This window comes from Tachyglossus aculeatus, chromosome 4, assembly GCF_015852505.1.
Source record: "Tachyglossus aculeatus isolate mTacAcu1 chromosome 4, mTacAcu1.pri, whole genome shotgun sequence".
Taxonomy (NCBI): Eukaryota; Metazoa; Chordata; class Mammalia; order Monotremata; family Tachyglossidae; genus Tachyglossus; species Tachyglossus aculeatus.
Genome location: NC_052069.1, coordinates 24,422,769 through 24,446,223, shown reverse-complemented (window position 1 = coordinate 24,446,223; position 23,455 = coordinate 24,422,769).

Here is a 23,455-nt window from a genome sequence, read left to right as displayed (position 1 = left end):
CTTGACACCTGTCCACATGTTTGGTTCTGTTGTCTGTCTCCCCCCTTCTAGACTGTGAGCCCGTTATTGGGTAGGGACCGTCTCTATATGTTGCCAACTTGTACTTCCCAAGCACTTAGTACAGTGCTCTGCACACAGTAAGCGCTCAATAAATACGATTGAATGAATGAATGAATGAATGAATGAATGAATGAATGAATAGGGACCATCTCTATATGTTGCCAACTTGTACTTCCCAAGCGCTTAGAGAAGCAGCGTGGCTCAGTGGAAATAGCATGGACTTTAGAGTCAGAGGTCATGGGTTCAAATCCCATCTCTGCCAATTATCAGCTGTGTGACTTTGGGCAAGTCCCTTACCTTCTCTGTGCCTCAGTCACTGATGGTGGCGGTTGTTCCGGATGGCCACCAAGTCGCCGGGCGACTAAAGAATTAGTCAGACAGCATGTGACTGCCGAAAGTTTTAATAAAGCTTTTATTGGTAAGGCCGAAGACCGAATAGGGGGTAACACACCTGGCAGGCTCATTTCCTTAAGGGAAAAGGCCCCAAAGACCGAATAGGGGGTAACACAACCGGCGGGCTCATTTCCTTAAGGGAAAAGGCCCCGAGTGCCCGATACAATGGGCTTATATCCTGCTGTTGCTGATCACAGTGATTGGTAGATTTGAAAACAGTGGGGACTGGATTAGTGCAGATTTGGTACAGAGCTGGGCGGAGTCTGCCTCTTTATTTGGTTTGGTTCCTGGACCCAGCCAGTGGGCTGCAGGGTCTAAGGCCCATACCAGATATGGCAACAGAACCGCGGACATTCAAGCAATATCTGCCACCTCTCCATAGTGCATGAGGGGCCCCCATCAGTTACCTCATCTGTAAAATGAGGATTAAAACTGTGAAACCCTGTGGGACAACCTGATCACCTTGTAACCTCCCCAGCACTTAGAACAGTGCTCTGCACGTGGTAAGCGCTTAATAAATGCCATCATCATCATTATTATTATTATTATTCTCACAGATGATCACTCCATCTAAAAGCACATCTCCTTCAAGAGGCCCTCCCGACAGAGCCTCCTTTCCTCTTCTCCCACTCCCTTCTGCATCATTCTTGCACTTAGATTTGCACACATTATTCAGTCCACCCTCAGCCTTACAGCACTTATGTGTATCCATAAATCTGTCTTCCCTCAAAGCTGTAAGCTCCTTCTTGGGCATGGAAAGTATCTACCAACTCTCTTATATTGTACTCACCCAAGTGATTAGTACAGTGCTCTGCACACAGTAAGCGCTCAATAAATATGATCGAATGAATGAATGAATCTCATCCAGCCAGGAAGCCCTATTTCCTCAGGGCAGAGGGTGACATTCCTGACTTTCATCCCTCTGGAGCCGCTGTGAGCTGTGGCCACCGGGATTTATAGTCCTTTGTACCTGGTGCAGACAGATCCAAGCTCTGAGGAGCCCTTCCCTCTTTATGTGTATATATATCTGTATCTACATATATTATATCTACCTATCTATGTAGATAGGTAGATATAATATATATAGATATAGATATAGATAGATAGATATGTAGATATTATATATAGATATAGATAGAGATAGATAAAGATAGATAGATAGATATAGATACAGATATAGATAGATATAGATATAGATATAGAAATAGATATAGATATAGATATAGATATAGATATGTTTGTACATATTTATTACTCTATTCATTTATTTTACTTGTACATATCTATTCTATTTTATTTTGTTAGTATGTTTGGTTTTATTCTCTGTCTCCCCCTTTTAGACTGGGAGCCCACTGTTGGGTAGGGACTGTCTCTAGATGTTGCCAACTGGTACTTCCCAAGCGCTTAGTACAGTGCTCTGCACACAGTAAGTGCTCAATAAATACAACTGATTGATTGATTGATTGATGGTTTATGGATTCCCTCAGAGGTGGGCAGCGTGGCGGGGCAGTAGCCAGGGCCTGAGCCTTCTGCAGTTAGCTAGGGGAGGTTCTTCCTGGCAGGAGTTGCGAGGCTGTGTGCTCTTTTGACTTGTTTTATGTTAGGTTTCAGTAAAGCTCACCTCTAACCCACCCATCCCTCAGTCCTCCACAGGGCTCCATCAGGCCCAGCAGAGACCGTAACCTCCAATCGGGGGATGCCCGGACGCACCCCCAACGGGGCCTGCCCGGAGCCTGGGATGACAGAGGGGTCCCCCAAACCCCAAGCCCTTGTGGATCAGCCGTTCACATTAGAGAAGCAGCTTGGCTCAGTGGAAAGAGCCCACACTTGGGAGTCAGAAGTGGTGGCTTCTAATCCCAGCTCTGTCACTTGTCAGCTGTGGGACTTTGGGCCAGTCACTTCACTTCTCTGGGCCTCAGTTACCTCATCTGTAAAATGGGGATTGAGATTGTGAACTCCAGGTGGGACAACCTGTAACCTCCCCATCGCTTAGAACAGTGCTTTGCACATAGTCAGTGCTTAATAAATGCTATCATTATTATTATTATTATTATTCTCTGTGCCTCAGTTACTTCATCTGTAAAATGGGCATTGAGATTGTGAACTCCAGGTGGGACAACCTGTAACCTCCCCAGCGCTTAGAACAGTGCTTTGCACATAGTAAGTGCTTAATAAATGCTATCATTATTATTATTATTATTATTTTCTGTGCCTCAGTTACTTCATCTGTAAAATGGGGATTGAGATTGTGAGCTCCAGGTGGGACAATCTGTAACCTCCCCAGCGCTTAGAACAGTGCTTTGCACATAGTAAGTGCTTAATAAATGCTATCATTATTATTATTATTATTATTATTCTCTGTGCCTCAGTTACTTCATCTGTAAAATGGGGATTAAGTCTGTGAGCCGCACATGGGACAACCCAATTACCTTGTATCTCCCCCAGTGCTTAGAAAAGTGCTTGGCACATGGTAAGCACTTAACAAATGCCATTATTATTGCTATTATTTATTATCTCAGAGCTCAGGGTGGGGATATCCTGGGCCCTGCAGCCTCCCAGGGAGGATCAAGCGTATCTGCTGCCTCCTCCTGGGAGAATTCTGGAGGAAATAATAATAATAATGATGGCATTTGTTAAGCATTTACTATGCGCAAAGCACTATTCAAAGCGCTGGGGGAGATAGAAGGTAATCGGGTTGTCCCACGTGGGGCTCACAGTCTTAATCCCCATTTTACAGATGAAGTAACTGAGGCTCAGAGAAGTTAAGTGACTTGCCCAAGGTCACACAGCAGACATGCGGTGGAGCTGGAATTCGAACCCATGACCTCTGACTTCAAAGCCCATGCTCTTTCCACTGAGCCACGCTGCTTCTCCATGGCTGACAAGCGGCGGAGTGGGGATTAGAACCCATGACCTCTGGCTCCCGTGCCCGGGCTCTTTCCACTGAGCCACGCTGCTGATTTATACAAATGTCTGCTGCCTTTTCCCTCTCCGCAGCCCCTAAATCAAATCCTGTCTAGGTGAACCATCAGAAGAAGGCTCAACAGGAGATTTACAAATGGTTCCATAGTGAAGCAGCACGGCTCAATGGAAAGAGCACGGGCTTGGGATACAGAGGTCATGGGTTCAAACCCCGGCTCCACCACTTGTCAGCTGTGTGACCTTGGGCAAGTCACTTAACTTCTCCGGGCCTCAGTTACCTCATCTGTAAAATGAGGATGAAGACTGTGAGCCCCACGTGGGACAACCTGATGACCTCATATCCCCCCAGCGCTTAGAACAGTGCTTTGCACATAGTAAGCGCTTAATAAATCATCATCATCATCAGTCGTATTTATTGAGTGCTTACTGTGTGCAGAGCACTGTACTAAGTGCTTGGGAAGTACAAATTGGCAACATATAGAGACAGTCCCTACCCAACAGTGGGCTCACAGTCTAAAAGGGGGAGACAAAACCAAACAAACTAACAAAATAAAATAAATAGAATAGATATGTACAAGTAAAATAAATAAATAAATAAATAGAGTAATAAATATGTACAAACATATATACATACATACAGGTCCCATTATTATTATTATTATTATTATTATTATTATTATTATTATTATAATTCGTGCTTCACTTACCTCATCTGTAAAATGGGGATTAAGACTGTGAGCCCCATGTGGGACAACCTGATCACCTTGTATCCTCCCCAGCGCTTAGAACAGTGCTTTGCACATAGTGCTTAACAAATGCCTTTATTATCATTATTATTATTAAGATCCTGTATATGGGAACCCATCAAGGGATGTGTCAGGTGAACATCCTGCCAAGCAACCTTTTCAACTGATGGAGTACCATCAAAGGAACACTGGAGACCAGTCATTTCTTTGGCATCAGAACCTTAGCAGATCGTGATTTATTGTGGACATGTCTATATGTCAATTTATAGATTGGAGTTATCAACGGGAATACCTGCTCTCCTAGCTGATGCTTAGGAGCAGGGCGATGGAAGTTTCCAACGTGACTTGCTTGCCATTCATGGGATCCTTACTAAACCAGGAGGCCCCAGGGTCATGCTGATCTCTAAAACATACAACCAGAATGTAAGAAGTGAACGCTTGTCCAAGGAGACTGTCCGAGAGAACTCTACCATGGTTAAGGAAAAAGTCAGATTGAGCTTTTCTGGATGCCAGATTTTAGCCCTGCACGCACTCTGCAAACTGCAGTGCTTGCCCTATTACCATTCAAAGATATTTATGTTTTGCATAATTTATGAAGACAATTATTTCTTTATGCTATCCACGGATTTTGACCATCATTATTTTTTATATGCTTTCCAGATGGATTTTGGTCATAAAAATGTCCTAGTAAGTATCATTCAGTGCCATTGAATACTTACCACCATAGCAGTTACATTATCAAAGCTCAGAGAATCAGCAGAAGACCTTCACAAGCCTTTCTAAACTTTCTTTTCCATTTCATCAAACTTAAAGTGTACGCCTGGAGAGCTAAGAAAGCGTTTTGACTGGGTGGGATTTTTTTTTTGATCTATCAATCCGTGGAATTTTGGGTGTGCTTTTTTGTGCAGAATGGTGCACTAAGCATTTGGGAGAGCACAACACAGTTGGTTGACACATTCCCTGCCCTCAACAACTTACAGTCTAGTGGTCCAGAAAAAATATAAGATTGGTTGGCAGAGGAAAAAACAATTCTGATAAAGACAGTTAGATAAATTGAAGTGAATCCCTGGTTAAGAAAAGAGAGCATAGATCTTGATATGAATGAAGCAAAGACAATATGAAATAACTAGCAGCGCATCCTGAAGAGGGAATTCAAAGTGCCATCTCTCACATGAAACATGGCAAATCACATCATGACTCACAAATGAAATAGCATGGTGGTGCTGCGTGACATCAACCTGTGGTATTTAGAAAGAATGTAGACAAAGAATGTAGAAAAGAAATTCCCAGACTCTGTCAGCTCCTGGGAATCTTACCGGGAGAAGCAGCATGGCTTAGTGGAAAGACCATGGTCTCGGGAGTCAGAGAATGTGGGTTCTAATCCCGGCTCTGCCACTTGTCTGCTGTGTGACCTTGGGCAAGGCACTTACCTTCTTTGTGCCTCAGTTACTTCATCTGTACAATGGGGATTAAGACTGTGAGCCCCTCGTGGAACAACCTGATTACCTCGTATCTACCCCAGCCCTTAGAACAGTGCTTGGCACATAGTAAGCGCTTAACAAACACCATAATTATTATTGTTATTATTACTATTACTCTAACTCGACTCCCACACCGGACCACAAAAGATCCCACTGCTGGCCCTGAGCTTCTGGAGCAAGCAGTGCTATGCTGTTAGGTGAGTCCTCCCAAAATACTTTGCATAGCAATAATATTTTTTGAACACCTACTTGGTGCAGAGTGCTTTGCAAAACAGTAAGCACTCAATAAATATGACTGAATGAATGAATGTGGTCCATTGTACTAAGCACTTGGGAAATTCAGAATGAAGAAGTGGCATGTTCCCTGCCCACGGAGCATTTACACTCTATTGATTAACCACTCAATCAGTGGTATCCATTCAATCAATCATATTTATTGAGTGCTTACTTTTATTCATTCATTCATTCAATTGTATTTATCGAGCACGTACTGTGTGCAGAACACTGTACTAGGCGCTTGGAAAGTACAATTCAACAATAAAGAGAAACAATCCCAGGCCATAATGGGCTTACAGATTATTGAGTGCTTACTTTGAGCAAAGCATTTTACTAAGCCCTTGGGAGAGTATCATAAATAGACACTCTAACGAGGGAGACAAGCATAAAAATATCTATCTATTCATTCATTCATTCATTCATTCAATTGCGTTTATTGTGCGTTTACTTTGTGCAAAGCACCATTCTAAGTGCTTTGGAGAGTACAATATGACAACAAATAGATACATTCCTGTCCACAATGACCGCACAGTCTACAGGAGGAGACAGGCATTAATATTAATAAATAAATAGGTAGCTAAATTACAGATTTATGCATACATATGCATACTCACAACTGGAGTCATTATTCCTGGGTCTTCCCTTCCCATTCTCTCCCCCTACCTTCCCCTGCACATCCAGAAGCAGTGTGGCTTAGTGGAAAGAGCACGAACTTGGGACTCAGAGGTCGTGGGTTCAAATCCTGGCTCCGCCACTTGTCAGCTGTGTGACTTTGGGCAAGTCACTTAACTTCTCTATGCCTCACTTCATCTGTAAAATGGGGATCAAGACTGTGAGCCCCAAGTGGGACACTTTAATAACATTGTATCTATCCCAGTGCTTAGAACAGTGCCTGACACATAGTAAGTAATTAACAAATACCAACATTATTATTATTACTATCCATGATACAGCCTTCTTTTTTTATGGTATTTGTTGAGCAGCTTACTTGGTGCCAGGCATTGTATTAAATGCTGGGGTAAATACCAGCTAATGAGTTTTGACACAGTCCATGTCCCATTTGGGACACACAGATGAGGTAACTGAGGCACAGAGAAGTGAAGTGACTTACCCAAGGTCACAGAGAGGACAAGTGGCAGTGCCAGGATGAGAACCAGGTCCTTCTGACTCTGACTCCTGGTGGGCTCCATATCCACCTGACAATGCTGCATCTGCCTGCTGGTCTCCACTCTTCCCCTTTGCTTCCATCCTGGGGAGCACAGGGCAAGATCTCCAAGCTGGACAATCCTGAGAAGGGGCAAAGAATCCCCAGGGCTGAAAACCATACGTCATTCCCTGGAATGTCTCACCCTCTCCCGGTGTCCCCAGTCTAAACCGGGTCAGGTGTATCCTTGCAGCCCTCGGTCCAGCCGATCACTGCCGGCAGGGAGTGAGTAGCCTGAGTTCCCCCCCAAATGGGCCTTCCCTCCTTTTGGATTTGGAGGGCTCACAGCCCGTATCTCTCCAGGGTACAATTCGTCTGTCTTGCTACTGGTTCTGGCTGCTATAGGAGCAAAGTCACAAAGTCTCTGCCATGACAGCATCCAGGGACAAAGGGCAGGCCAACTTGTACTTCCCAAGCGCTTAGTACAGTGCTCTGCACACAGTAAGCGCTCTATAAATACGATTGATTGATTGATTGATTATCAAAACACTTGTCACCCCCACCCTGATCACCATCTTCAACTGCCTGATTGAAGGCACATCTTCTCCAAGAGGCCTTCCCTTACTAAGTCCTCATTCTTTCTTCTCTCCCTTCTGTCACCCTGACTTGCTGCTTTCATTCATCCTCACTCCCAGCCTCATGGCATTTATGTACATCTCTGTAATTTATTTATTTTTATTAATGACTGTCTCCCCATCTAGACTGTAAGCTAACTGTGGGCAAGGAATGTGTCTGCTTATTGTTTTGTTGTACTCTTCCAAGCATTTTGTATGGTAATAATAATAATAATAATGGCATTTGTTAAGCGCTTACTATATGCAAAGCACTGTTCTAAGCGGTACTCTGCATACAGTAAGCACCCAATTAAAAAAAATACTGACTGACTGACTGACTGTTTATTCTCCAGTGACTTCTTCTCCACTGCTTTCAAACGTGTTCATGCATCCCTGATCCTAAAAAAAGAAAAAAAAAATCCTTCTTTACCCCATAATAATAATAATTACAGTATTTGTTAAACAATTAACTATGTGCCAGGCACTGTATGAACCTTCCCTTCAGTTACCATCCCATCTCCTTCCTACCATGCTTCTCCAAAGTCCTTGAGAGATTTGTCTTCACCCACTGTCTCCAGTTTCTCTCCTTCAGTTATCTTCTTGACCTTCTCCAAACTGCCTTCGGCCCTTTCACACCACAAAAACTGACCTTCTAGTTTCATCAGTGATTCCTTCTTGCCAAATGCAATGGCCCCCACTCCATTCTAATACTCCTCAAACTCTCACTTACCTTCAAAGCTGTCGACACCATCTTCTCCTGGAAACAATATTCAACCATGGCTTCACTGTCGCTGTCCTTTCCTGGTTCTCCCACTATCTCTCTGGCTGCTCATTATCAGTTTCTTTCACAGGCACGTTCTCTGGCTCCTACCCCCTAACTGTGGATATCCTTCAAGGCTCAGTTCTGCATCCCCTTCCATTCTCCAACGACACTACTCCCATGGAGAACTCAAAAGTTCTCACGGCTTCAACTACCATCCATTTCTCCGTGGATTATTACCAGATCTACATCTCTGGCCCTGATCTTTCTCCTTTCTGCAGTCTTGTGTCTCCTTCTGCCTCGGGACTTGGATGACACTGGATATCTTACCAATATCTCGAACTAAACAAGGCCAAAACAGGTCTCCTCATCTTCCCAGCCAAACCCTGCCCTGTCCATGACTTCCCCATCACGGTAATTAATTACCACCATTCTCCCTGTCTCACAAACCCACAACCTCGGTATTATCCTTATTTCATCTTTCTCATTCAACCCACATTCAGTCGTATTTATTGAGCACTTACTGTGTGCAGAGCACTGTACTAAGTGCTTGGGAAGTACAAGTTGGCAACATATAGAGATGGTCCCTACCCAACAGCGGGCTCACAGTCTAGAAGGCGGGCTCCCAGTCTAGAACCCACATATTCAAACTGTCTCCAAATCCTGTCGGTTCAACCTTCACAACATTGCTAAAATTTACCCTTTCATTCATTCATTCATTCAATCAATCAATCAATCAGTCGTATTTATTGAGCTCTTACTGTGTGCAGAGCACTGTACTAAGCACTTGGGAAGTACAAGTTGGCAACATATAGAGACGGTCCCTACCCAACAGTGGGCTCACAGTCTAGAAGGGGCAGACAGAGAACAAAACAAAACGTATTAACAAAATAAAATAAATAGAATAAATATGTACAAATGACATAAAATAAATAAATAAATAAATAAATAAATAAATAAATAGAGTACCCTTGCCTCTCCATCCAAACTCTTATTAGGTTAATCTAATGGGAGCAGCGTGGGTCAGTGGAAAGAGCACTGTCTTAGGAGTCAGAGGTCATGGGTTCTAATCCCAGCTCCACCACTTGTCAGCTGTGTGACTTTGGGCAAGTCACTTCTCTGTGCCTCAGTTCCCTCATCTGTAAAATGGGGATTAAGGCTGTGAGCCCCACATGGGACCACCTGATTGCCTTGTATCCTCCCCAGTGCTTAGAACTCCTCTAGACTGTGAGCCCGCTGTTGGGTAGGGACCGTCTCTATACGTTGCCAACTTGTACTTCCCAAGCGCTTAGTACAGTGCTCCGCACACAGTAAGCGCTCAATGAATACGATTGAATGAATGGCTGAACAGTGCTTTGCACATAGTAAGCGCTTAATAAATGCTATCATTATTATTATTAGTAGTAATCTAAGCACTTATCATATCCCACGTTGATTACTGCATCAGCCTCTTTGCCGACCTTCCTGCCTCCTGTCTCTCCCCACTTCAGTCCATACTTCACTCTGCTGTCCAGATAATTGTTCTATAAACCCTTTCAGTCCATGTTTCTCCACTCCTAAAGAACCGCTAGTGCATGCCCATCCTATTCCACATCATACAGAGTTCTTTGCCATTGACTTTTCATTCAATCATATTTATTGATTGAATATGAGAAGCAGCGTGGCCCAGTGGAAAGAGGCTGGGCTTTGGAGTCAGAGGTCATGGGTTCGAATCCCAGCTCCACAACCTGTCTGTTGTGTGACCTTGGGCAAGTCACTTAACTTCTCTGAGCCTCAGCTACCTCATCTGTAAGTTGAGGATTAAGACTATGAGCCCCATGTGGGACAACCTGATCACCTTGTATCCCCCCAGCGCTTAGAACAGTGCTTTGCACATAGTAAGTGCTTAACAAATGCCATTATTATTATTATTATTATTGAGCACTTACTGTGTGCAGAGCACTGTACTAAGCGCTTGGGAAGTAGAAGTTGGCAACATATAGAGACGGTCCCTACCCAACAGTGGGCTCACAGTCTAGAAGACTGAAAGCATTCAGTCACCTTGCCTCTACCAATTCCTGCTACAACCCAGCCTGGACACTTGTTCCTCTTCTGCCAACCTACTCGCTCTACCTTGAACTCATCTACCTCAGTGCTGACCCCTTTCTCACCTCCCGCCTCTAGCCTGGAATTCCCTCCCTCTTCCTTTCTCACAAACAATCGCTCCATCTTCAAAGCCTTATTAAAAGCACATCTCCTTCAAGAGGACCTCCTCCACAGAGCCTCATTTCCTCTTCTCCCACTCCCTTCTGATCATCCTTCGTCATTCCAGAGAAGCAGCGTGGCTCAGTGGAAAGAGCCCGGGCTTTGGAGTCAGAGGTCACGGGTCCAAATCCCGGCTCTGCCAATTGTCAGCTGGGTGACTTTGGGCAAGTCACTTCACTTCTCTCTGCCTCAGTTACCTCATCTGTAAAATGGGGATGAAGACTGTGAGCCACCTGTGGGACAACCTGATCACCTTGTAACCTCACCAGAGCTTAGAACGGTGCTTTGCACATAGTAAGCGCTTAATAAATGCCATCATTATTATTATTATTCTAACAGATGATCACTCCATCTACAAAGCCCTATTAAAAGCACATCTCCTTCAAGAGACCCTCCCCGACAGAGCCTCATTTCCTCTTCTCCCACTCCCTTCTGCATCATCCTTGCACTTAGATTTTGCACACATTATTCAGCCTACCCTCAGCCTTACAGCACTTATGTCCATAAATCTGTCTTCCCTCAAAGCTGTAAGCTCCTTCTTGGGCATGGAAAGTATCTACCAACTCTCTTATATTGTACTTACCCAAGTGATTAGTACAGGGCTCTGTGCACAGTAAGTGCTCAATAAATATGATTGATTGATTGAGCTGTGTGAGCCTGAATCCCATATCATCCCAGGGGATAATTGGTATAGATCCTTTGTTGCTGTGGAAATGTTTCAACCCGAGAAACGGTGTGGCCTTGTAGAGGGAACACAGGTCTGGGAGACAGAAGGACCTGTCTTTTAGTGGCAATTCTGGCACTTCATCATCATCAATCGTATTTATTGAGCGCTTACTATGTGCAGAGCACTGTACTAAGCGCTTGGAAAGTACAAATTGGCAACATATAGAGACAGTCCCTACCCAACAGTGGGCTCACAGTCTGCAGTGTGACCTTAGGCAAGTCACTTATTTTTTCTATATCTCAGTTGCTCATCTGTAAAATGAGGATTAAGACTGTAAGCACCACGAGAGACATGGACTGTGTCCAATCTGATTATCTTCTATCTACCCCAGAGCTTACTACAGTGCCTGGCAAATAGTAAGCACTTACCAAATACCATTAAAAAAACCCAACAACAACAACAAAAACCTTTTGGTCTCAAGGTAGTAAGAGCCTGCCTGTCATCAGTTCGTCCCTCCAAATCCCAGGTTGTGCTTCCCTGGAAAGCACCATGGCCTAATAATAATAATAATAATAATAATAATGGCATTTATTAAGCGCTTACTATGTGCAAAGCACTGTTCTAAGCGCTGGGGAGGTTACAAGGAGATCAGGTTGTCCCACAGGGAGCTCACAGTCTTAATCCCCATTTTACAGATGAGGGAACTGAGGCACAGAGAAGTTAAGTGACTTGCCCAAAGTCACCCAGCTGACAATTGGCAGAGCCGGGATTCGAACCCATGACCCCTGACTCCAAAGCCCGTGCTCTTTCCACTGAGCCATGGTGCTCCCGTAGGCTCACTGGCCTAGTGGAGAGAGCACTGGCTTGGGAATCAGGGGACCTGGATTCTAATCCCACCCCTGCCACTTGTCTGCTGTGTGACCTGGGGCACAGCGTGGCTCAGGAGGCGTATCAGTTGCTCACATTGATATCGATTCCTTTTTCCCTGCTGAATTACCAACCCTGGAGAAGCAGCGTGGATCAGTGGAAAAGAGCCCGGGCTTTGGAGTCAGAGGTCATGGGTTCGAATCCCGGCTCTGCCAACTGTCAGCTGGGTGACTTTGGGCAAGTCACTTAACTTCTCTGTGCTTCAGTTCCCTCATCTGTAAAATGGGGATTAAGACTGTGAGCCCCCTGTGGGACACCCTGATCACCTTGTAACCACCCCAGCGCTTAGAACAGTGCTTTGCCTATAGTAAGCGCTTAGTAAATGCCATCATCATCATCATCACTAGGAGAAGCAGCGTAGGTCAGTGGAAAAAGAGTGGGTTTGGTAGTCAGAGATCCTGTGTTCCAATCCCGGTTCTGCCACTTGTCTGCTGTGTGACTTCGGGCAAGTCACTTCACTTCTCTGTGCCTCAATTACCTCATCTGGAAAATGGGGATTAAGACTGTGAGCCCCATGTGGGACAACCTGATTACCTTGTATCTCCCCCAGTGCTCAGAACAGTGCTTGGAACATAGTAAGAGCTTAACAAATACTAAATTTATTATAATTACAATTATATTCAACTTCACCCTGCCGCAGTTTCCTCATCTGTAAAATGGGGATTCAGTGCATAATCTCCCTTCCCGTAAACTGTGAGTCCTAGGGGGATTCAGTGCATAACCTCCCTTCCCATAAACTGTGAGTCCTAGGTGGGACTGAGACTGTATCTGATCTGCTTATCTTGTATCTACCACAGTCCTTACTGCGTTGCTTGACAAATAATAAGCCCTTATCAAATGTTATTATTATCATGATTATTATCACCCTCCTTCCCCAGGATAGGTAGAGACCAACCTGAAATCATAGGACTCCTGAGCTGTTCCTTTCAGGGGACTTCACCATGCTCCGTGGGGCCTGGAGCAAGCAGCTCCAACCTCTGTATCAAGCTATCCCTTTCTGCCTCGCAGCTCCATAGACCTTGATCAATCAATCAATCATATTTATTGAGCACTTACTATGTGCAGAGCACTGTACTGAGCACTCGGGAAGTACAAATTGACAACGTATAGAGACAGTCCCTACCCAACAGTGGGCTCACAGTCTAAAAGGGGGAGACAGAGAATAAAACCAAACATACTAACAAAATAAAATAAATAGGATAGATATGTACAAGTAAAATAAATAAATAAATGGAGTAATAAATATGTGCAAGCATATATACATATATACAGGTGCTGTGGGGAAGGGAAGGAGGTAAGATGGGGGGATGGAGAGGGGGACGAGGGGGAGAGGAAGGAAAGGGCTCAGTCTAAGGAAGGGGCTCAGTCTTGATGAATAACAACAAACTCCAACCATTTTAGAGGCGTCCTTTATTGCAAAGGGCTGTAGAGGATGGTGGGAGAGAAGTTGCTAGGAGAGGGTAGGGAAGCATGGAAGCTAGCGCAAGTGCAGTGGTTGTCCATATTGATGAGGTCTCATATGGGTTCCATTTTGCATGTCTCCAGCGTTGTCCATCTTGAAAAGACAATTTTGGGCCCCAGTTATGCACCACTCTGAATGGACTGCTTACTTATCTTGTAGTCTGGTGCACAGGATAATTGATAGTAATTATGATACTTGTTAAACACTTAATATGTACCAAGCACTGTTCTAAGCACTGGGGTAGATACAAGTTAATCAGGTTGGACAAAGTCCCTGTCCCACACTGGGTTCACACTGTTAATCCCCATTTTTTATATATACAGTAACTGAGGCACGTGGACTTGCCTAAGATCACCCAGCGAACAAGTGCTGGGGCCAGGATTAGAAACCATGACCTTCAGACAGAGTAAGCCCCCACTCGAGACTGTAAGCTCACTGTGGGCAGGGAATGTATTTACCAACTCTGTTATATTGTACTCTCCCAAGTGCTTACTACAGTGCTCTGCATATAGTAAGTGTTCATTTAATATGACTGATTTTATTAGCAGCGGCAGTAGTAATAATAGTAATATTTTGCAGAGCTACTAGATGTGGTATACTCTACTAGGCATGGGAAGTAGAGAATAAAGAAGTGACATATTGTCTACCCACGAAAAACAATCATAATAACATATCTTCTTATTAAAAATAGAAAATAAAGAGAACAGAATCCCGAACTTAATTTCAGAAATGGATTTCACTGTGTTCTGTTTCTTAGAACTTTGTTTATTTAGATATTAACACTTACGTTTTGGAGTGCAATGTTTCTTTCTAAATTTGGGTGCGACAGTCTAATTATATATTATTGGTAAGCTTTCTCTGGAACAATCACAAACAGAATGTACACTCTCAGTCTCAATATTACATAGATAGCAATCAATCATATTTATTGACTACTTACATATTATTGACTACTCTGTGTGCAGAGCATTGTATTGAGTGCTTGGGAAATTACAATATGATAGCACTGATAGATGTGCTCTCTGCCCACAAAGAACTCGCAATCTAGAAGGGGAGAGAGACAAGAAAAAATATTACGGGTACGAATAAGTGCTGCGTGGCTTAGGGAGGGGTGAATAAACGTGCCAGTTCAAGTTCTAGGGTGATGCAAAAGGGAGAGTCTTGTCTTATTTTATGCTGTCAATTTATTTATTTATTTATTTTGCTTGTTCATATCTATTCTATTTATTTTATTTTGTTAGTATGTTTGGTTTTGTTCTCTGTCTCCCCCTTTTAGACTGTGAGCCCACTGTTGGGTAGGGACTGTCTCTAGATGTTGCCAACTTGTACTTCCCAAGTGCTTAGTACAGTCCTCTGCACACAGTAAGTGCTCAATAAATACGATTGATTGATTGATTGATTGATTGATTGAACTCTCTTTCATGCTACTGCTGCCCAGCACAGGTGAGTTTTGACTGGTAGCCGATTGTCTTCCACTCACTCACCACTGGCCAAGCTAGGAATGGAATGGATGGGCCTCTGCTTCACACTCCCTTCCGTAGCCGAGACTGGTAGGATATTGGAAATTTGCAGGGTATGATCATTCTTTCAATCGTATTTATTGAGCTGTTACTGTGTGCAGAGCAGGGAAAGGAGAGAGAGTAGGGAAAGTGAGGGCTTAGACAGTGAAGGCCCAGGATAAGTAAAATGAATGGTTAGCAGCTTGCATTGTACAACCTCCACGCAAATAATGATAATGATGGCATTTATTAAGCGCTTACTATGTGCAAAACACTGTTCTAAGCACTGGATATAATGGCATTTGTTAAGCGCTTACTATGTGCAAAGCACTGTTCTAAGCACTGGGGGAGGATACAATGTGATCAAGTTGTCCCACATGGGGCTCACAGTCTTAATCCTCATTTTTACAGATGAGGTAACTGAGGCTCAGAGAAGTTACGTGACTTGCCCAAGATCACACAGCAGACTTGTGGTGGAGCCGGGATTCGAACCCATGACCTCTGACTCCAAAGCCCATGCTCTTTCCACACAAATACTAGTATGAGAAGCAGCATGGCTTAGTGGAAAGAGCCCGGGCTTGGGAGTTAGACGTCATGGGTTCAAATCCCGGCTGTGCCACTAGTCAGCTGTGTGACTTGGGCAAGTCACTTCACTTCACTGGGCCTCACGTGGGACAAATGGGGATGAAAACTGTGGTCCTCACGTGGGACAACCTGATTACCTTGTATCTACCCCCAGGTGCATCAGGTTGTCCCACATGGGGCTCACAGTCTTAATCCCCATCTTACAGATGAGGGAACTGAGGCACAGAGAAGTGAAGTGACTTGCCCTAAGTCACAAGTTGACAAGTGGCGGGGCAGGAATTCAAATCCATGATCTCTGACTTCCAAGCCCGGGCTTTTTCCACTAAGCCATGCTGCTTCTCTGGATGTGACAGAGAGGCTGTCTGGTCACGGTCACAACACCTGTCCTAGGTCAGAGCTCAGTTCTGTCCCCAGCTCCGTGGAAGCGGGGAGAAGGAGAAGAGAAAACAATGAATCCCCTGAAAAATGCGGGGTGAACAGAATACCACCCTTCCCTGGGCTTCTTCCACTATGCCATACTCTATCCCAAATGACATATTATCTCCCCCTCCCCATTCCCCCCGCCTTACCTCCTTCCCCTCCCCACAGCACCTGTATATATGTATATATGTTTGTTCATATAAACATAAACATAAACCTGTAAACACCTGTATAAATGTATATATGTTTGTACAGATTTATTACTCTATTTAATTATTTATTTTACTTGTACATATTTATTCTATTTATTTTATTTGGTTTATACGTTTTGTTTCGTTGTCTGTCTCCCCCTTCTAGACTGTGAGCCCGCTGTTGGGTAGGGACCGTCTCTATATGTTGAAAACTTGTACTTCCCAAGCGCTTAGTACAGTGCTCTGCACACAGTAGGTGCTCAATAAATACGATTGAATGAATGAATGAATGAATATTAGAACTTTCCTAAGCTTCTGTTTCCCATCTTGGGAAGCAACATGATATAGTGGAAAGCACCTGGGACTGAATCAGAAAACCTGGGCTCTAATCCTGGCTCTATTCCTGGTCTACTTTGTGACCTTGGGAAATTTATGTGAAGTTGAGGAAAATGGTACACTTCCCTCTCCTTACCTCACAGGAAAGTTGGTGATGATGAAATCCATCAAAAGTATTTATTGAGTGCTTACTCCATGCAGACGACTGTATTAAACACTTTGGGGAGTACAGCAGAGTTAAGAAAGGATTCTAAAGGAACCTGTAATCTAGTAGGGAAGACAGACACTGAAATGAATTAAGGGTTGGGGGATCATCATCATCAATTGTATTTATTGAGCGCTTACTGTGTGCAGAGCACTGTACTAAGCGCTTGGGAAGTACAAGTTAGCAACATATAGAGACAGTCCCTACCCAACAGTGGGCTCACAGTCTAAAAGTGGGGGATGGAACAGAGTTTAGAGATAGGAAGCAGAAGTGAATAACCAAGTGTTTTGTTGCTACAGAACTCCTGAAGTTCAGGAGGAGAAATAGACTGGTGAGATGAGAGATTTTTCATAGAAGTCCTCCCAAAGGAGGTGTAATTGCATAAGGGGTCTGAATATAGAGAGTAATAATCATCATCATCATAATAATCATAATAATTATGGCTTTTGATAAGCACTTACTATGTGCCAGGCACTTTGGCACTGCCACCAATTGTCAGCCGTGTGACCTTGGGCAAGTCATTTAACTTTCCCATGCCTCAGTTACCTCATCTGTAAAACGGGGATGAAACCTGTGAGCCCCACGTGGGAAAATCTCATTACCTTGTATTTACCCTAGTGCTTAGAACAGTGCTTGGCACATGGTAAGCTCTTAAATACTGTCATTATTATTATTATTATTATTATTATTATTGTTGCAATTAGAGGAGCAAAGCATTTGAGTTGAGAGAGGAGTTAAGGAGGGGCCGAGAACCGATTGCATGCCTTAAAACCAAGGGTCAGGGGTTTCTGTTTGATGTAGCATTGTTCGGGCAACCATTGGAGGGTTCTGAAGAATGAGGAGATATGAATGGGAACAATGTTCTATAAAACTGATCCAGGCACTGTAGTTAAGTATGGATTGATGAGGGAGAGAAGTCAGTGAGAAGATAGATGCAGTAGTCATGTCAGAATATGGCGAGTGTTTAGACCAGCATGGTAGCGGTTTGGATGGAGAGGGAGGGAAATGTTAAGGAATGAGATGATTAATGTGAAAGCACTTTGGAAAAATAAAAAGTGCTGTAATAAAAGTGCTATAAGTCTTATTATCAACATCGTCATTGTCATCATCATCATTATTGCCAGATAATAATGATAATAATGGCATTTGTTAAGCGCTTACTATGTGCAAACCGCTGGGGGATACAAGGTGGTCAGGTTGTCCCATGTGGGGCTCACAGTCTTAATCCCCATTTTACAGATGAGGTAACTGAAGCTCAGAGAAGTGAAGTGACTTGCCCAACGTCACACAGCAGACATGTGGAGGAACTGGGATTAGAACCCATGACCTCCGACTCCCAAGCCCGGCTCTTTCCACTGAGCCACACTGCTTCTCTATTTGTTGGCCATCCCCAAGGAGCTTCACGCAAGTATGAAAGGGATACAGTCCCCACCCCTAAGGACTTTAGAAGCCCAGATGTAATCGCAGTGGACAAACCCAGATTCGGCATCAATGCACAGAGCATTTACCGCTGTGTCTTAGGGGCCTCACGTTCTTTGTGAAAGCAAATGACAAATGACATCCCTAATCTGCCCAACAACCTTATGTGCGGAGAGCCACCCTCCTGCCTTCCACCATTACTACAACTGGCAGCGTGATGGAGGCCGGGCTTCAACCCTAAAACTTACAAGTGTCTGTAGCCTAATGAAGAGAGATGGGAAGAAAAAGCCTCCAGCTGGTAACTCCAGTGGAAGCGGGACTAATGAGATGCTAGAGAGAAATGTGCTGTTGCTCAACACATCTGACTAATTTGCCCCCCACTTCATTGCCTTAAATTACTTCGCTGGAGAAGAAAGCAGCATGACAGTGAATGCTTTATATTTTGTTCTGGTGCATCTCCTTCCACTTTATCACCACGCATGAGGTAATAGCTCAAATAAAAATCAGTATTTCTGCTACAGACCGTAATTTATTGTTTCTTTTTTGACAATTTGGGGATAAAATGCACTTTTTTAACTATAAATTCCTTGTGAACAGGGACTGACTCCATGGAAGTCTCCCGAACACAATACAATGCTTTGAAGCCAGTGGTTGCCAAATAAAAATAATCACCTTGCCCCCTCTACCTCACCTGGCTACTCTTCTCCTACAACCCAGCCTGCACACTTCACTCATCTAATGCTGACTTTCTCTCGTACCTCCATCTTGTCTATCTTGCCACTGACCCCTCGCCCAAGTCCTGCCTCTATCCTGGAGCACCCTTCCTCCTCATGTCCAACATAAAATTAATAACAATAATAATAATAACGACATTTATTAAGTGCTTACTATGTGCAAAGCACTGTACTAAGCACTGCGGAGGTTACAAGGAGATCTAGTTGTCCCATGCGGGGGGGCTCACAGTCTTAATCCCCATTTTATAGATGTGGTAACTGAAGCCCAGAGAAGTGAAGTGACTTGCCCCAAGTCACACAGCTGACAATTGGTAGGGCTGGGATTTGAACCCATGACCTCTGACTCCAAAGCCCGAGCTCTTTCCACTGCGCCATGCTGCTTCTCTTAATAATTATTATTAATTATTATTAATAATAATAATGGTATTTTTAAGGACTTACTATGTGCCAAGCACCACTCTAAGTGCTGGGGTAGTTACAATAAGTAAATAATGAAAAATAATGGCATTTATTAAGCACTTACTATGTGCAAAGCACTGTTCTAAGCACTGGGGAGGTTACAAGGTGATCAGGTTGTCCCACATGGGGCTCACAGTCTTCATCCCCATTTTCCAGATGAGGTCACTGAGGCCTAGAGAAGTGAAGTGACTTGCCCAAAGTCACATAGCTGACAAGTGGCGGAGCTGGGATTTGAACCCATGACCTCTGACTCCAAAGCCGGGGCTCTTTCCACTGAGCCATGGGTGGTTACAAGGTAATCAGGTTGTCCCACGGGGGGCTCACAGTCTTCATCCACATTTTATAGATGAGGGAACTGAGGCACAGAGAAGTTAAATCAATCGATCGTATTTATTGAGCGCTTACTGTGTGCAGAGCACTGTTCTAAGCGCTTAGGAAGTACAAGTTGGCAACACATAGAGACAGTCCCTACACAACAGTGGGCTCACAGTCTAGAAGTCTAAATGACTTGCCCAAGGTCACACAGCTGACAAGTGGCAGAGCCGGGATTAGAACCCATGACCTCTGACTCCCAAACCCATGCTACTTCCACTTAGCCATGATTACTCTCCCATTTTCAAAGTCTTAGTGAAGCCATGTCTCCTCCAAGAGGCTGTCCTTGACTAAATGCTCCTCTCCTCATCTCATACTCCCCCATGACTTGCTGTCTTCATTCATCCCCTCCTCCCAGCCCCACTGCTCTTATGCACATTGCTGTAATTTATTTATTTATATTAATTCATTCATTCAATCGTATTTATTGAGCACTTACTGTGTGCAGAGCACTGTACTAAGTGCTTGGAAAGTACAATTTGGCAACAGACAATCCCTTCCCAACAATGGGTTCACAGTCTAGAAGGGGGAGACAGACAACAGAACAAAACAAGTAGACAGGCGTCAATACCATCAGAATAAACAGAATTATAAAAATATAAACATCATTAATTCATTCATTCAATCGTATTTATTGAGCACTTACTGTGTGCAGAGCACTGTATTAAGCACTTGGAAAGTACAATTCGGCAACAGAGACAATCCCTTCCCAACAACGGGCTCACAGTCTGGAAAGGGGAGACAGACAACAAAACAAAACAAGTAGACAGGCGTCAATACCATCAGAAAAAACAGAATTATAGAAATACAAACATCATTGATTCATTCATTCAACCATATTTATTGAGCGCTTACTGTGTGCAGAGCACTGTACTAAGCACTTGGAAAGTACAATTTGGCCACAGATACAGACAATCCCTTCCCAACAATGGGCTCACAGTATAGAAGGGGGAGACAGACAACAAAACAAAACAAGTAGACAGGCGTCAATACCATCAGAATAAACGGAATTATAGAAATATAAACATCATTAATTCATTCATTCAATCGTATTTATTGAGTGCTTACTGTGTGCAGAGCACTGTACTAAGTATTAATAAAATAGAGTAATAAATATGTACAAATATACACAAGTACTGTTGGGGGGGGGAAGAGGGGAGGGAAGAGGGAGGGAGTAGAGGCAATAAGGAGGGGAGGAGGAGCAGAGGAAAAGGAGGGAAGCACTGGAATCTCGCCCAGAGCCTGGGAGTCGGAAGGTCAAGGGTTCTAATCCTGCCTCTGCCACTTTGCAGCTGCGTAACCCTGGGCAAGTCATTGTCAATCAATCAATCAATCAATCAATCGTATTTATTGAGTGCTTGCTGTGTGCAGAGCACTGTACTAAGCGCTTGGGAAGTACAAGTCGGCAACACATAGAGACGGTCCCTACCCAACAGCGGGCTCACAGTCTAGAAGGGGGAGACTTCTCTGGGCCTCAGTTGATTAATCTCTGTCATCCCCACCTCTAGACTGTAAGCTCGCTGGGGGTAGGGAATGTGTCTGTTTCCTGTTATAGTGTACTCTCCCAAGTGCTTAGTAGGGTGCTCCGCATACAGTGGATGCTTAATAAATACAACTGACCGACTGATTGACTATTGATTAACTTGTAACACAGCTTTTCTCCTAAGAAGCAGTGTGGCCCAACGGAAACATCATGGACCTGGGCATCAGGAGACTTAGGTTCTTAATTCCTGTCCTGCACTTACCTGCTGTGTGACTTGGGCAAGTCACTTACCATCTCTGCACCTCAGTTACTTTATCTGTAACGAGATGGCTTCTTTCCCTCCCCCTTCAACTACGAACCCAAGTGTGGTAGGATTGTGTCCAATCTGCTTATATTGTTCATGCTTCAGTACTTAGTGTTATTGATAGCATTTTTTAAGCGCTTACTATGTGCAAAGCACTGTTCTAAGCGCTAAGGAGGTTACAAGGTGATCAGGTTGTCCCACGGGGGGCTCACAGTCATCATCCCCGTTTTACAGATGAGGTAACTGAGGCTCAGAGAAGTGAAGTGACTTGCCCAAAGTCACACAGCTAACAAGTGGTGGAGCCGGGATTTGAACCCACGACCTCTGACTCCAAAGCCCTGGCTCTTTCCACGGAGCCACGCTCTTCTCTAGTAAGGGCTGAGCAAATACCACAGGTATTTGGTCTCCCCTTGAATTCTGAAAAACAAAACCCAAAAATTGTTTTTGTTACATTTTGTATACATGGACAGAGAACTATGGGAAAGCGACATCTTGGACCTAGGAATTCTAAGAAAACATTGCAGGCCCCATCGCTTGTAAGATGCAATATGATGATTTGATGTTTCAAAAATGGACATGCCTCACTTTATGAGCCAAGTGGATTTCTTGTCAAGCTTTAAAACCTGGCTCCATGCAATTTGGTTATTCAGGGACCTTTTTCAGAATGTGCCTTCTCTTTTTCTCTGCGTTCAAGAGCATTGACCCAGATTTTTAGCTTGGGAAATGTCTTTGCTTTTGTGGATTTAAGTATGATCAATCACTGAAATACACTGCCGAAATGGTGTATAGCCATTATTTGGTCAGGTTCTTGCCTCTGCTCCTAGCAGCAAAAATGTCTTTTTAAAAGTGTATTTCCCTGTGGCTCTGTGGAATAAATCCCTCCCTCTATCTCCTGAGCTCGCCTCTCAATTATTCATCTAAAATAGTGATTTTTTTCTGACTGCCTCTCCGATCTCTTCCAGATGTAGAAATCCAATGTAAATGGAGTTTTCATATGGTTAAGCGTCGAATTTGATTGTTCGGGTTTGATTCAATGCCATAGAATACTCCCCGACTGCTCGTCTCCAAATTTATATCTCACTGTACTTACTCGTTCCTTGAAAATTCATTTCATTAAGTATTCAAAATAGGCTTGAATTGGGTTCTGAAGGGGGAAAGCTAACTGCATATCAGAATTCCAACAATTTGGGTGTATGCTGGGATTTCAGGCTGTTTTCAAGTAGAAACTGTTATGCGAGGAATTTCACGGAAGTAAGAGTTGAGTATTTAAGTAAAAGAAAGGTTTTAAGAGCAGCGGTGTTTAATATTTTATCGCCACTTTCATTTCAAAAAGCACTACGTCCCTAGAGCCTGTTTTGCATAAACTATTAGTGGGTATATAAAGAGCTACCCTTCGAGGTTCAAAGATGGCATGTCTGATGGTGAGATTTCTATTTTTGTGCATAAATTGTGACTGATACACATTTCCCCCACACTTTAAGTTGTCACCACCCATAATAGTTATATGAAGGGTATGCCTTTTTCATGTGTGCCTTCAGATGTTCCTTCAAAAGGGATTTTATCCAGATTTCAGTGGACATCAATCAATCGGTCAAGCAATCAATAGTATTTATCTTCAAGATGCTTTTTTTTTGTGGGGTTGCTTTAAGCAGTACACACTGAAAATACATAAGTGTATTGTATAAATAGTATGTATACCATTTACAGCATTCATATGATAAACTACACTTAGGGTTAGGATTAGGATTAGGT